Source organism: Arvicanthis niloticus, chromosome 3, assembly GCF_011762505.2.
Source record: "Arvicanthis niloticus isolate mArvNil1 chromosome 3, mArvNil1.pat.X, whole genome shotgun sequence".
NCBI lineage: Eukaryota > Metazoa > Chordata > Mammalia > Rodentia > Muridae > Arvicanthis > Arvicanthis niloticus.
Genome location: NC_047660.1, coordinates 19,385,180 through 19,399,546, shown reverse-complemented (window position 1 = coordinate 19,399,546; position 14,367 = coordinate 19,385,180). Strand labels below are relative to the sequence as shown.

The following is a 14,367-nucleotide window of genomic DNA, read 5'->3' as shown; positions in this document are numbered from 1 at the left end:
TCTAGTTGTGTGGGTGTGGTGGGATGGAAACCTGCAGAGCAACTGGTTTTGTCTGTTGGCCCAAGGGCTTGTGCCTGCCTGTTTCTGGAAGGGTGAATCGGAACCACCCAGCGTGTGGGTATTATTTTCTGCCATAGAGTGATGCTGAGAAGCATAATCTGACTTCAGGATTAAACAGAAAATACATAAGAGGAAAAGCTAACAAAGGCCTCTGGAGATTAGGGCGTGTGCACAGTTGCAAATGCATGCTCAGAAAGACTGAAAACTCATGCTGGTTTCTGAAGTAAGCATAGACACACGGAAGTCTGGCTCTTGTGAAACTTATTTTTGTATTTTTTAAAAAGTAGAAAATGCTGAAAACTGAAGGCGTGAGAGCATTTTAATACTCAGATCACCAAATCTCAGCCCTTCCTTTCCCGACTCTTGACATTTCAGGCTCTAAGATGCACTCGGAATATTTTTTTGTTTTTGTTTTTTTTTTCCTTTTCAACATTTTTTTTTGTTAAAATTAATTCTTGTATAATGTTATAAATGTTTACAATGCATTCTGAACATACTTGTGGCCCACTGACTAACCAGGGCCACTGGAGTGGGCGTGGGTACGGAGCTAAGCACCGGAGTGTAAGTCACTAGTGGCTATGTCACTGAAGCCAAACAGTCTGTCATCCAAAGGCCATCATCTGCTGCTTTCTCCGCTAGACCCTCCCCATCTGTGAGGGAATTTTTATGGGTTTCATCTAGTGCAGGCTCTACTCAGGCAACCGCAGCTTTTCCTGAGTTTATGCCTCAGCCATTGTATGCCATTTCATGGGCCTCTTTTGTGCCATTCCCTCTCAGAGGTTCTTTCTGTCTGTTCTTCCACGATCTTCTCTGAGTCTAGGAAAGGATCTTATGGACATCTTGTTTAATGCTAAACAGTCAACAGTCACTAATTTTCAGCACCTTAAGCCATGCATCTCTGCTTTAACCATTATTTGCTGCAAAGAGAGGTTTCTTTGATCAAGTCTGAATACAGCACGTGTCTGTGGGTATGAGTGTAAATATTTAAGAGGCAGTTTGACAATATATTTATTTAGCAAAATAAAAATATTAGTGTGGTGGTCTGAATAAGAATGGCCTCCATAGACTCATATATTTGAATGCTTTGGTGCACAGTTGGGAGACTCTTTAGGAAAGATTAGGAGGTATGGCTTTGTTGGAGGAGGTATGTCACTGGTGGGCTTTGAGGCTTTAAAAGCTCACACTAGGCCTAGTCTCACCTCTGTGCCTGTGGATCAGCTACTGCTCCAGCACCATGCCTGCCTGCCCCCAGCATTCCTGGACGTAATGTTCATTGGCCAAGCCTCTGAAACTGTAAGCAAGGCCAAAATTAAAAGCTTTCTTTTACAAGTTACCTTGGTCACAATGTTTCTTCACAGCAATAGAGCAGAACTGAAAACCTGAAGACAAGTAGCTTCCGTCCTAGTGACTCTAAACTTTAGCATGGGTCTTTGACCAGGTCCTCAGTACCTGGTGTGCACTCCTTTCTATAGGGAAGGCTTCAGCTCCAATCAGGAGACAGATGATTAAGGACATACTTACATCCTACACATTTTGAAATGCTATGTTTTCTGTTATGATGTGACCCAGGTTGTTATGGGGAATGATTCTTTGATCAGTGGGTTATTTAGATGTATATTTCTTCTATCCAAATATTTGGGCCCTTTCTAGTTACTCTTATATTAAGTTCTTGCTTAATTTCCCAAGATTAATGGTCTTAATTGATATTTGTCTGCACATGGCTTGGAACAGACCACACCAGACCAAACAGTTCCAAGTGGGGTTTATTCAGGATATAGGGCAAAGATGGGGGTGGCGGGAAGAAGAAGAGGAAGAAGAGAGAGAGGTCAGGGAGTTCTGCCTATTTATATAGGCAGTGATGTAGCCTCTTGCAGGTAAGGGTGGGAGGTGGCCAGGTGGATTCTGGGAATGTATGGCGGTTGCCTTGGCAATGATGTGGGGGTCACCTAGATGTGATGTCATTGTTTTTGGAGCCTGATACCAACATTAATAGGTTGAAATTCATTGAAGTTTGATTTATGATTTAATACTTCATCAATTTTGGCAAATGGATTTTTCTGTGCTTGAAAAAATATGCTTGAAAAAAGTATTTTATATAGCACTTAAGTGAGACTAATTAATCATGCTAAAATCTAAAAACTACAGCTTTTCTTTTCTTGCTGTTTACGGAAATAAATGTGTTCAGATCTTTACATTTAATTAAGATGACTAATGAAATGGATTTTTCCCCCTTTCCCTTCACTTAAGGAAAAAAAATGAGGTAAATTAAGCCCATTAAAGTTTTGGGTTATATGTTTTTACCAATATACTGTCTTCAATCTTTTTATGCCTTATGTTTGTGATACATCTTTTGTAAGTAAGACTGACTTTATTTTTTCAATTCTATTTTTTTTTAAACTGGAGAACTTGACACAATTTTCTAAAATGTTTGTGCTAAAAATCTATCAACCTAAGTCTGAGATGGCTAGGCTGATTCCATGACAGGCTTCGAACTGGCAGTTAAGGAGACCAGGCCTAAATCTGTTTCCAAGAATTGGGCAAGTCCAGGCAAGTTCAGGCCTCAGAAGCTGCCCTGCCAACCTGACCTGAGGCAAGGACAATGGATCAGCAGCAGTTTCCAGACTTCCTCAGCAATTGCTCTGCAACAATTTCCAGCCTCCACACCCTAAAGATGGAGCGAGATAAGGGTCACCTACTTCGGAAGGCCCTAAAGTGCTTTAAATCAGGCCTGCCAGCTCCCTTGGGTGTCTATCTTGGTAATGAGAGACCCTAGCATGCTGGACTTCTGCAGACTAAAACACTCTTTCTTTATGTTTACATACTATTTGAGTCTGGAGTATTATTCTTCTGTGAATCATGGACCCTTACAAGTTGACTTTCCGGGGGAGAAATATGGCAGACTGGAGTGGTGCACATGGCAGAGAGAAGCGAAACTAGAGGCGCAGAAGTAGTGACAGGTGTGTGGACAAAGGAGCATGTCATTGCAGAGTAGTGGCTTTTCCGCCCCAGAGGCTTGGGCCTCCACCGGGTCCACCTTGCCCCATCGCTGTTTGCTAGGACAGTGTGGCATCCCTGTGTGCCCAGTTTCTGAGCACTGTTCCTGCTGCTGGTTGCTTGCCCTTCAAGGTCGGGGGTAGGGGGAAGGTGAGCATGGGCCCCAGCACTGCCTGAAGGCTACAAACAAGATGCCCATGACCGGGATACAGGCAGGGTGGCTGCAGCTGAGGACAGAGTGGTACGCAGCATCCTGGAGCTCACGCAGGTCACTGCTGCCCAACCTCACAATCACCCTGACTGAGCAAGAACAAGATATCTGAGATGAAAAATGGTTCATTTTTTGAGTTAAGTCTCCTCGAAAGACCTCTGTGATTTGTGACCATGTTGATGTCAGTGATTGTGCTGGCGATGACAATTGTGGGCAGGGAAGCTTCTCTTGCAGTGGTATCGGCGACTACAAACTCATAAGTCACAATGAGAGACTTTGAAGGTTACTATGCCAAGCTCTCCCGACCCCACCTCCCACCAGAAACAGTACAGACGTGAAGCTATTGAAGAGCATCCTTAAAATTTGTAGTAAATATGCTGAAATGTAGCTCTTCACAGTTGATGGCTTTTGGCAGAGATGGCTGGTAGGGAGGTGGGGAAGGCCGTGGTTTTCTCTAAGGGGTCTGGCCACTCGGAGTTTGACCATGCTCCAATGAGTATATAGGCAACACAAATTGGACTTGGTGTATTTTCCGGGGCAAATGTGGGAGGGGGAAGTGGGAAGAAATGGGAATTGAGTGTGATTGGGTGCATTGTATCCATTTCCCAAATAATTAATAAAAAACGCTATGTTGGGGATAAATATCTATCATTATATTGTTTCCTGACTCACTCTTCTGTCTTTAAATTATCTCCCCTGTCTTGCCCTTTTAAAATCCACAGATTATTTTAACGAGTTTATTATCTTCTATTAACACCTGATTACTTGATAGTTTTTAGTAATTATCATTACTACAACAGATTCTTAAATTTAAATTTTTTTGCATAGTATGAAAAATAGTGAATTTGATATAATCCTTGCTTCACAGGAAAAAAAAAACCAAAGACATTACTTATTTTCTCTTATGTATATGTGTGTTTTCCTGCATGTATGCATGCACACTTACAGGCAGTAGTCATAGAGGCCAAAAGAGGCATCAGATTCCCTGGAATGGTAATTAGACATGGCTGTGAGCCACTATGTGGGATTCTGGGAATAGAATCCAGTCCCTCTGGAGGAGCATACAGTGCTCTGAATGGCTATGCATCTCTCCAGTCCCCACAGGGGACATTGACTTAGCATCATCTGAAAACTCTGTACTTCTGCTGTTTCTTGAACAATATTAAGACACCATGACATTTTTGCTCCATTATTATATTTCTGCCCTTTCCTGTTTCTTCCATATGTATATCTATAAAATATTCATATTTTGTCACCCTTCCTTTAAGAATATTGTATTCTGCAGTTATAATTATTTCTATATTTCTTTCTTTAATTGTTTTATATTTTTATATTTTGGTTTGGAATTATTTTCCTTAAGCCACAGGACTGCTTTAAATATTCCTCTGTATGTTGTTTGTCAATAACAGATTCTCCCATCATTTTAAGAAATTTTCTTTTCTTCTTCACCTTTAAAACAACAACTTTAGAATTAGGTAAAAACTTCAGCTTCTTAACTCTATTTTTCCTCTTTCCATTATTTAAAGAAAAAAAAAATTGAAGTAAAATATACAACATCGACTCAGTGGGCTTTGAAAACGAGCACGCAGGCAGGAAAGGGAGCAATGGTGGAAGCCGGGGTAGCCATCAAAATGTGGGGGTGGATTTGATCAAAACACATAGTGCACATGTGTGGAGGTCTCAAACGTAAAGAGGTAAGCATGCCAATAACATTAAAATGCCCATTGTAGCATAGTTAGGGACATTCATGTCTTCATAGATGTAATCTTAAGCTTTTCGTGCTCTGTCCGTTTCTTCTCCGCTTCCTCTTATAGCTTATTACCAGAAGTCAGAGGCTGTCGCTAGTGTTTCTTTGTTTTTTGAAATTAAAGTTTTTATTGGATATTTTATTTACATTTCAGATGTGATCCCCTTTCCCCATTTCCCCCATACCCAGAACCCCCCTATTCTATACCCCCTCCTGCTTCTATGAAGATGTGCCCCCACCTACCCACACACTCCCACCTCCCTGCCCTTGAATTCCTCCACACTGGAGCATCCGGCCTTCATAGGACCAAGGACCTCCTCTCCCACCTATGCCTGACAAGGCCATCCTCCCTCACATACAACTGGAGCCATGGGACCCTCCCTGTGTGCTCCCAGGCTGGTGGTTTAGACCCTGGGAGCTCTGGTTGGTTGGTATTGCCACTATTGTTTCTTACATAAAGGAAATGGTTCTAGTTTCTTTGCCACAAACAATATCTATTGTTTGACTATCTGCCCTTCTGTTTGACTATCTCTTCTTCTTTTCTCTAAGGGGTCTGGAGGGAGTTTTATTACACAGGGTGAGTGCACAAGGTGAGTGTGGGGCCTTGAAAGGCTCTTAAAACTGGGACCTGGGATCATTTGTCCTAAGGGCAAACTTTTTTTTAATTGGATATTTTATTTATTTACATTTCAAATGTTATCCCCTTTCCCGGTTTCCCCTCCGGAAACCCCCTATTCTATCCTCCTTTACCTTGCTTCTATGAGGGTGCTCTCCCACCCACCCACCAATTACTGCCTCCCTGCCCTGGCATTCCTCTACACTGGGGCATTGAGCCTTCCCAGGACCAAGGGACTAAACCACCAACCAAAGTATATACATGGAGGGACCTATGGCTACTGCCGCATATGTAGTAGAGGATGGCCTTGTCTGACATCTATGGACAAACTTATGGAAGAAAGGCGAGTACAGAATAGCATTTACTCTTCTCAATTGATCTCATGTGGGTTTTTCCTTCACGTACTATGGCAACAAATGCCCGATAGGAACAGGAACTTTACAAGGTTAACTTTATGAAGATGATAAGATAACGAAGAGCAAACCATCAGTTAGCAGCTGACTTTATTGGCAGTATTGTTCCCAACTGGTTTGGATGGTCTTGTGGCTTTGGTCACATGACATTCTACTGTCACATAGGCACTGCAGTTGTGTTATCTTTGGGGATTCTATCCTTTCTTTTTTTATTCTTTTCCTTTTATCCCACACCCCCTTTAGATTATGTCTTATTATATAGCACAGGCTGGTGTAGGCTAGCCAGCTCTACTCCAGGGTTGTGCCTGCATTTCTATTGTCTCTTTTTCTTGCTATTGTTGCTTTGGGTTTTGATTTTTAATAACTTGGTCTTGTCTTTAATGTGCCTAGTAATTTTGATTGAATGCTGAATAGTAGAATGATCAGTATTTATATGATGTTACATTTTGCATTTTTTCCCAGAGAGGACATTTGTTATTGGTAAATATTATATTCACATAGACTGTTAGGATTATGCAATCATTAAGATGACTTGTGATGAATTTCCATTCATGTAAAATTTGGAACAGCCTGGTTTATTTTCAGTTCTGGAACATGGGCTCCTGTGTTTTATTTTTCTTTGTTTTGTTTTATTATTGTTATTTTTAAACTGAAGGAAGGTCTCATGTACTTGAGGCTGATGTTGAACATCTAGCCTGCTGCCTCTACCACCTGAGAGTATCACTCAGGTCTTAATGTGTTATTGTGATTGATCTTGAACATGCATTTCTGTGTGTTCATCCTTGTGAACTTAACAACCACATGGAATTTGAAAGCTGAGAGCTCAGCTTGGCTGCTAGTCTAGGTTGCTTAGGAAAGGATTGCACTTATCTTTGTGTTCTTAGTCCTTTAATTTTTGACTCGTCAGGTTGCTCTTATTTTAAAAATGGAATTTCATTCATCTGCTCAATGAGCATGTCAGTTTGACACAATGGTGCAGATGTCTGTACCTGGCATTTCTCTCCCATGTTATTGAAGCTGATATATCCAGATACTGGAGAAATGCAGTTCTGGTCAGAACTTGTAGGTAGCTTGTCCTATCACTGGAATCTCCATAGGTGCATTCATTGGCTTTCTGTCAATACAATAAGAACTACAGCAGTTTATAAAGAGAACAGTTTTATTTTGTCTCACAGTTTTAGAGTTTTCATTCCAAGATCATTTGGTCTTGTTCTTTGCTCATCAAAGTAGGAGTGATTTTCAAATCATCCACTTCTCCATAGTGATACAGAAGCAGAATGGGAGGGGCCTATATATATACACACAGTGATTTCTTCCTGAAAGTAAAACTTTGGTGGTAGTGAAGAAAAACTTTTTATCTTATATATGCATGTTTTATTTTTACCTTTGCATATTATGTACTCCCTTGTACAATTTTTTTTAAAAATTCTATCCTCTTTCTCTCTATATACATACATATACATATACATATACATATACATATACATATACATATACAAAAGTTAATGGTGTATGTAGTGCTGAGTACTTGTAATCTCAGGGCTGAGGAGGTAGACAAGCAAATCCCTAGGGCCCAGTCAGCTCATGAGTCCCATGCTAGTAATAGACCCTGTCTAAGAAGCAATATGGATGCCACCTCGAGAGTGACATCTGAAAATCACAGATGCTGTCCTTTGACCTCCACAATGACGTACCCTAATATGCACTCACACCTGTACACATACATAGAGCACCTATACACACAGACATACACACAAAAATAAATAATATTTCCGTTAGGAAAGTATACACCGAAGAAAAGAGTACTATGATGCATCTAGTGTAGTCAGTAACACCAGGAGTATCAGACAACATTCTGTTTCATGCATAGCTAGTATGCATCAACAACTGTTACAGAAAATTTGTTATTTTACCATAGCACCACTATCATACCTTAAAAACTGACAGTAACTCATTGGTATCACATTAACACCCACACCATAATTATTTTAGTCAATGTGGTGTCTCTCAGTCTCTTCCTGCTGCTACATGGCTCACGATGTAGAACTCTCAGCAATTCTCCAGCACCATGTCTACCTGCATGCCACCATGCTTCCTACCATGACAATAGCGGACTAAACGTCTGGACTGTGAGCCAGCCCTAATCAAATGTTTTCATTTATAAAAGTTGCCATGATCATGGTGTCTCTTCACAGCAATAGAAACCCTAACTAAAACAGTTAATATTCTATCACTATGACAAAATACTTCAAACGCATAACTTTTAAAGAGAAAAGATCTATTTTGGCTTACAGTTTGAATGTTCCAAAGTGCTCTGAGCCCTCGGTGAGCATGTTAGATGCCAGTGGGATGGGACTCAGGGAGCAAAGTACTCACCTTACTACCAGGAAGAAAATAAGGGCTGGGGTCATGATCCCCTCTGAAATCATGCGTACAGCGATATGGCTATGGAGCCTTTCTTCATGACAGGCTCCACCATCACCCCATAAGAATGGACAAGTCTTTAAACTTTTACTACATGGACCTTCAAGATCCAAATTATAGCAACAATCAAGTGGATGGCTCATTCAAGAACATTTTTATGCAGATAGCTTGTTTAAAACAGAATTTGTTTTTCACACTACACTTGTTAAATCTAATTCACCTCTTTAAGTCTCCATGCCACTAACTGGTTGTGATTTTAATTACTAAAAGTAGTGGTGCTGGGCATAGTGACTCATACCTGTCATCCCAGCACCTGGAAGCTGAGGTTGGAAGAGTAATGTGAGTTACAGGTTCCTTGGTTATACAGTGTGTTTCACACAAGCTTGGCCGGAGTGAAACCCTGGCTCAAAAACCAATGGATGAATAAAGTAGCTAAACAGTTCAACTTCAGATTCCTGTAGCTACTTAAATTACTTGGCAACCCACTGTTATTCCTTGGAACTTATGGAAAGATTATAATCTGATGTGTAAGCCTCTCTACCCTCTACCATTTACCAGTACTGTACTTGTCAATAAACCAGTGTTTGTTGAGTGTTAATTAAAAGGAATATTTATTAAGATTTTTTTTTACATAAAAGTCACTTTGAGAGGATTGCAACACAGAGCATAAAGGATAAAGAAGTGCCACATTTTAAAGTGAATCTTAAAAGTGAACTAAATTCTCATATTTTGTTTAAACTAGAAATTGGATGAAGTTATCTTCATACTTAAAATGTGCATAAATGCATCTTATGTTAAATTCTGAATATTTTAGTTTTTAGTCTACCACATTTACCTCCCCCCCCCCCAACTTCAAGATAGTAACAATGAAAAGTCATTAGTGTGAAAGTCACCACACACTGTTGCAGGATATTTGATCATACTGTGAACTCTGAGATTGTGTTATTTACTGAAAAAAAAAAAAAAAAAAAAAAAAAAAAAAAACCTGTTTCTAGTTGTGGTGTGGCTCAGCCCTTAGCACACACCTTTAATCCCTCAGACAAGCCCTTAATACACACTTCTAATCCCAAACAATGAAGGTAAGGTTAGTTTGTAGAAGGAAGCCCCCTTGTTTGAAAGCAATATTTAATTGAGTGGCAGAGAAAGTGTTGAGTCAGAGAAAGATTTGACTGCATAGGATATGCCCAACTCTCACAAGAAAAGAGAGGAAAGGGAAGCTACTTAAAAGAGCAGTGCAGAGATGGGGATAGGTAGGTAGATAGACAGACAGACAGACAGACATATAGATAGAAAAGAGGCGGGCAGTTTTACAGAGACTGGTTGCAGAGAGAACAGCTAGACATAGATTAAGGCAGAATGAACCAGAGAATGAGAAAGAACCAGAAGATCAGAACAGATTACCAGAGTTAGTTTGAGGCCAAGCAGAGCATTCATTCAGAAGCTGAGAGAGAAGCCAGAGCTCAGAGAGAACAAGAAACGATGCACTTACTCAGCAGTCAGTCTCAGGGGAAAAAAAAAAATCTATTCTAAAATCTATTCTAGGCATAGATTCGATTATACAGAGGCTTCTAGGACTAGAACGGTTAGCAGTTAGCCTTTGAGACAATTACATTGGGTGAATAAGTGTTACATTTACAGTACACACACACACACTCACACACACACATCCACATGCCCACACATCCACACATCCACACACTACATGTAGGATATCTTTTTTTTTTTTTTTTTTGCAATTAGCAGAGATTTGTTGGGGAGAGTTGGCTAGCCAAAGTCAAAACTGCTCGTCCACACAGGAACAGAATTTTGACAAAAGGCCAGCAAGCTGAGGGTTTTTTTTTTTTTTTTTTTTTTTTTTTTTTTTTTTAGCATGGGGCGGGGAAAGGAAGGAATTTTCAAGCGGTTACACATGATTGGTACATGTAGGATATCTTAAGAAAAAAAAAAGAGAAGCTGAAAATGACAATCTCACAGAATACTTCAGGACAATGGGTAAGTATTGTCTGCATAGCATCATATCACTGGAAAGGGACACCATGATAGAAAGACATTGCTCTCCTTGGTCCAACAGAATCTATTTAGTACCAATAAAGGGAAAAACAGAAAATGAGAGCAGGAGCTTAATATGATACAAGGGAAAAGATTCTAATGGACAGATTGATCACTAGTGGACATTCCCAACAGACGTAATGTTAATGCAATTTTAGTATGTAATCAGGGGACAAATAGCATAGGAGGAGAAAGAAATGTATTTATAATTGTCTAAACAACCCTGCAGTTGAGAACGTGTCTTCTAAAAATACATAAAAACTAGTATGTATAGGCACATTCTTAGTGAAGGAATGCCCGAAAAAAAATGAAATTATGAAAACTATGTTTTATTTTTATTTCTCTTACTGATGTGAGAGTGTGCACTCTACAAATTGCCATAGGAAGCTAATATTTTTATTATTCTCATTGCTTACTTCAATGCCATTAAAATATTTTATTGTTGTATAACGATATTGTAATTATTCATCAGACAACACAATGTCCTCAGTCATTCACTAGCGTGTTGGGAATATTAGAAAAGTGTAGACACATTGGTAGCTGTTTATACTAAAAAACGTGCTAAATGTAAGCTAAGTCAGTCTATACCAACTTAACTGTCTCTGGGTTCTGAAGGTTGAAATGCGTTTGTATAGCTTTGCCGAGCTTGCTGTGACTGCTCTTGACTAAGAAGGGTGGAAGAAGATAAACAAAATCTATTAATTAATGCTCTCATCTAAAGTGCTTGTCCAATCAATACTGCTTTGAGAAATAATAGGCTGTCTCACTTTATTAGACTCACAATATAATTTTGAATTTCTTCATTTTGGGGGGCGTTTAATATACAAGGCCAGCGGTTTCATCATGGCTTCTTCAAACATGTGTCATTATACTTTGCTCACGTTTGTTCTCCTTCCAGTTAACTTTGCTACTGTATTTAATTTTCACTTACTTTGTGGGAAATTTGAAGCTGTACAGGGAGCCAAAACACCTCATGATCACCCCAGAGTCCTCTTAATTAAGTATAAGAATTGGGGATAAAATATGCAGTTACTTCTAGTATTTGTTAGCCAAAACAAATTCCTTACTTTTAGTAAAGGAAAAATTAAGACTGATTATTTAGCTTTCATGGGTCAGAAGTACGTACTTAAGTAATTTAGATTTCTATGACCCAGCTTTATTTACCCAGATCTACATTTTGCTCTGTGTTGAACAGATGCAGCCAAAGCGTTTAGGATTTAAACCAGGTTTCTCACGGAGAGTTAAGTGCAGAAACATGTAGTATGTTAATAGCAACGAGGGTTATTGTGAAAGATCAAAAATAGAGAGAAAGCTGCCCCGAGCACACACATTAGACCTGTACTGCTCTCACTAGGTGCTTTGTCTCTTTAAATGCACTGGTCATCCTTTAGGACACATCCAGGCAAGTGATGCGAATACTTGATTGTTTTGTAAATGAATGCACCAACAAATCATCTTGGTCCTGAGATTCACACAGACAGACTAGAAATAGGATTTTAAATAGTCTGTCACCAAGGCAATGAGTCAACCAGGAAACCATCTTGCAGATGTACAGAAAAAAAAAATCTTATGTGCAAATATAGCCTTCATATTTGGCAAAAATAAATTAAAAGAGGAGATAGGATGGGCCTTGTTCTCTCAGATGTTTATGTGACTGAAAGACTCCATTCTAGGGTCTTTGTACTGGAAGCTAATGAGCCTTTAAGAAGTGGGGTCAGCTTTGTGGGGTGGGGGGTTGGGGTAGTTCTTGTGGGACCCCTTGGTTGTTATTGTATGAGCCCTTTGGATCATGTGAAGGGTCATTGTAAAAGAAGCAAGCATGCTCCCTTACTCTTCCTGTCTTCTTCCTGACTGGAGATGTGACTATTGGCTGGCACATGCTTCCACCAGTTAGTGCAGCCAAAGGCTTGGCCCAGAGTCTATGCTATTTAGAGTTCAAATCCCTAAACCATAAACTAAATAAGCCTCTTTTCTCATAAGCCCCTTGTATCAGATGGTTCATAATTGTAATACAGAAATAACTAGTATAGATCTAGTGAGGTAAGTTGTTGTGTGGTATTCTATTTCCTTCTTAGTTTGTACTGTTCATATTTTATGTTTGATCTCTTTTGGGTCAGAATTCCCATTATGTCCACAAATCAAAATCTCATGGTTTTAAACTTTTTCCCTAGGTAGAAAGTAGAATTATGGAATTCAAAATTATTATTTCTGAAAAGGCAGAATTGCAACCATGTCTGCTAATTATATTCCTGAAATAATCACATTGTAAACATAATCATCAATGCTTGCCGAATCATACCCATGACACATGGATAGCACAGCGTTCACAAGAAGGCAGTGCTAAGCTATGAATTTCTCCCTGCAGAAAACACTGATTTTTTTTCCCTTATTTTTGAGATGCTGTATCATGTATTCAGTGATGATTTGGAGCTTGCTAGGTTCCTGAGAATGACCTTGATCTGCTTTCACTTCAGGGATTTCAGCTGATTTTGTGTGCTAACTTGACACACGTTGGAGTTATCACAGAGAAAGGAGCCTTCCTTGAGGAAATGCCTCCATGAGATCCAGCTGTAAGGCCTTTTCTCAATTAGTGATCAAGGGTGGGAGGGCCCATTGTGGGTGGTGCCATCCCTGAGCTGGGAGTCCTGGGTTCTATAAGAAAGCAAGACAAGCAAGCCAGTAAGCAGCATTCCTCTCCTGGCTTCTGCATCTACTCTTGCCTCCAAGTTTCTACCCTATGTGAGTTACTGTCCTGACTTCTTTTAGTGATGAACAGCAATGTGGAAGTAGGCTGAATAAACCCTTTCTTTCCCAACTTGCTTCTTGGTCATGATGTTTTGTGCATGACTACAAACCCTAAGACAAGGATGCCTCGTCACTGGCTTTATCCCATGCTGGGACTAGATCCTAAGGGTTTCATGCAACCTAGGCAAACATTCTACCAAATGAACTACTTCCCCAGCCCTTAATGATACTTTTTTTTATACAGCATACATAGTAAGCTTGACATAGGAAAAGAGAAGAGTCTATATTGGTGAGATTAAAGTGTAACCTCCTATCTTTAAGCCAATGGACATTTTTTTTTTAATGTATCCACTATACATCCTGCTCATTGCCCCCCTCCCAGCCCCACCTCTCATCTTAGAATGCTAGGTACCTTACATCTGGTTAATGTCCTCAGAAGTTGGCACTGTAATACAGCCTGCTGTTTTGCATTGTGGTCTGTACTTTTCAGTTAAGATTTCACACAGTGGACTCCTGTACTATAATCTCTTTTTAGGTCAAGTAGAGTTTATCTTGAATGCTTGGGACCAAATGTTTTGGGATTTGGCATTAAATTTTTTTTTAATATTTTGACACACATTATGAGATATTTGGGGATTTATTGAAGCCTATACAAAAACTGTTCATCCTTGTTTACCATAAACCTCCCACATTATGCATAAAGATAATTTTCCAGACAGCACCAGGCTGATGTACAGACTAACTCACAGAGACTCTGAGAGTATGCATAAGACCTGCACAAATTCAAGCCAGACAAAATCCCAGGGCAGAGAAGGGGAAATGAACACAGTCCCCCCTTTAACCAAGAAGATAGTTGCAGTAGACAGCTTCTGGGAGAGGGAAATTGATTTTCACCAATGTAGTGACAATGGGTATCTAAACCGCACTCCAGGACAGGCCTCATGCTTAGGAGTAGCTGACCAGCACAGAATAGACTTAATGGTCTTTTGATGACCTGTTTTTTAATGGTTAGTGTTGCTGTTCTTGGGAGGGGTTTTTTTTTGGGGGGGGGGGGTGGAGGAAAGGGAGGTGAGGGTGAAGAAGGAGAGGGAAAAGAGGAAGTTAGGTG

The 14,367-nt window shown here is 39.9% G+C and overlaps 1 long non-coding RNA gene across 1 annotated transcript in view; it reads left to right on the top strand.

The window, feature by feature from the left end:
- The window catches only part of LOC143441655 (uncharacterized), a 72,388-nt gene that overhangs the window by 54,487 nt on the left and 3,534 nt on the right, over nt 1-14,367 (top strand). The window contains exon 2 of the long non-coding RNA XR_013109229.1: nt 12,989-13,084. This is a non-coding gene — a long non-coding RNA (uncharacterized LOC143441655). The remainder of the gene's footprint in view (nt 1-12,988; nt 13,085-14,367) is intronic.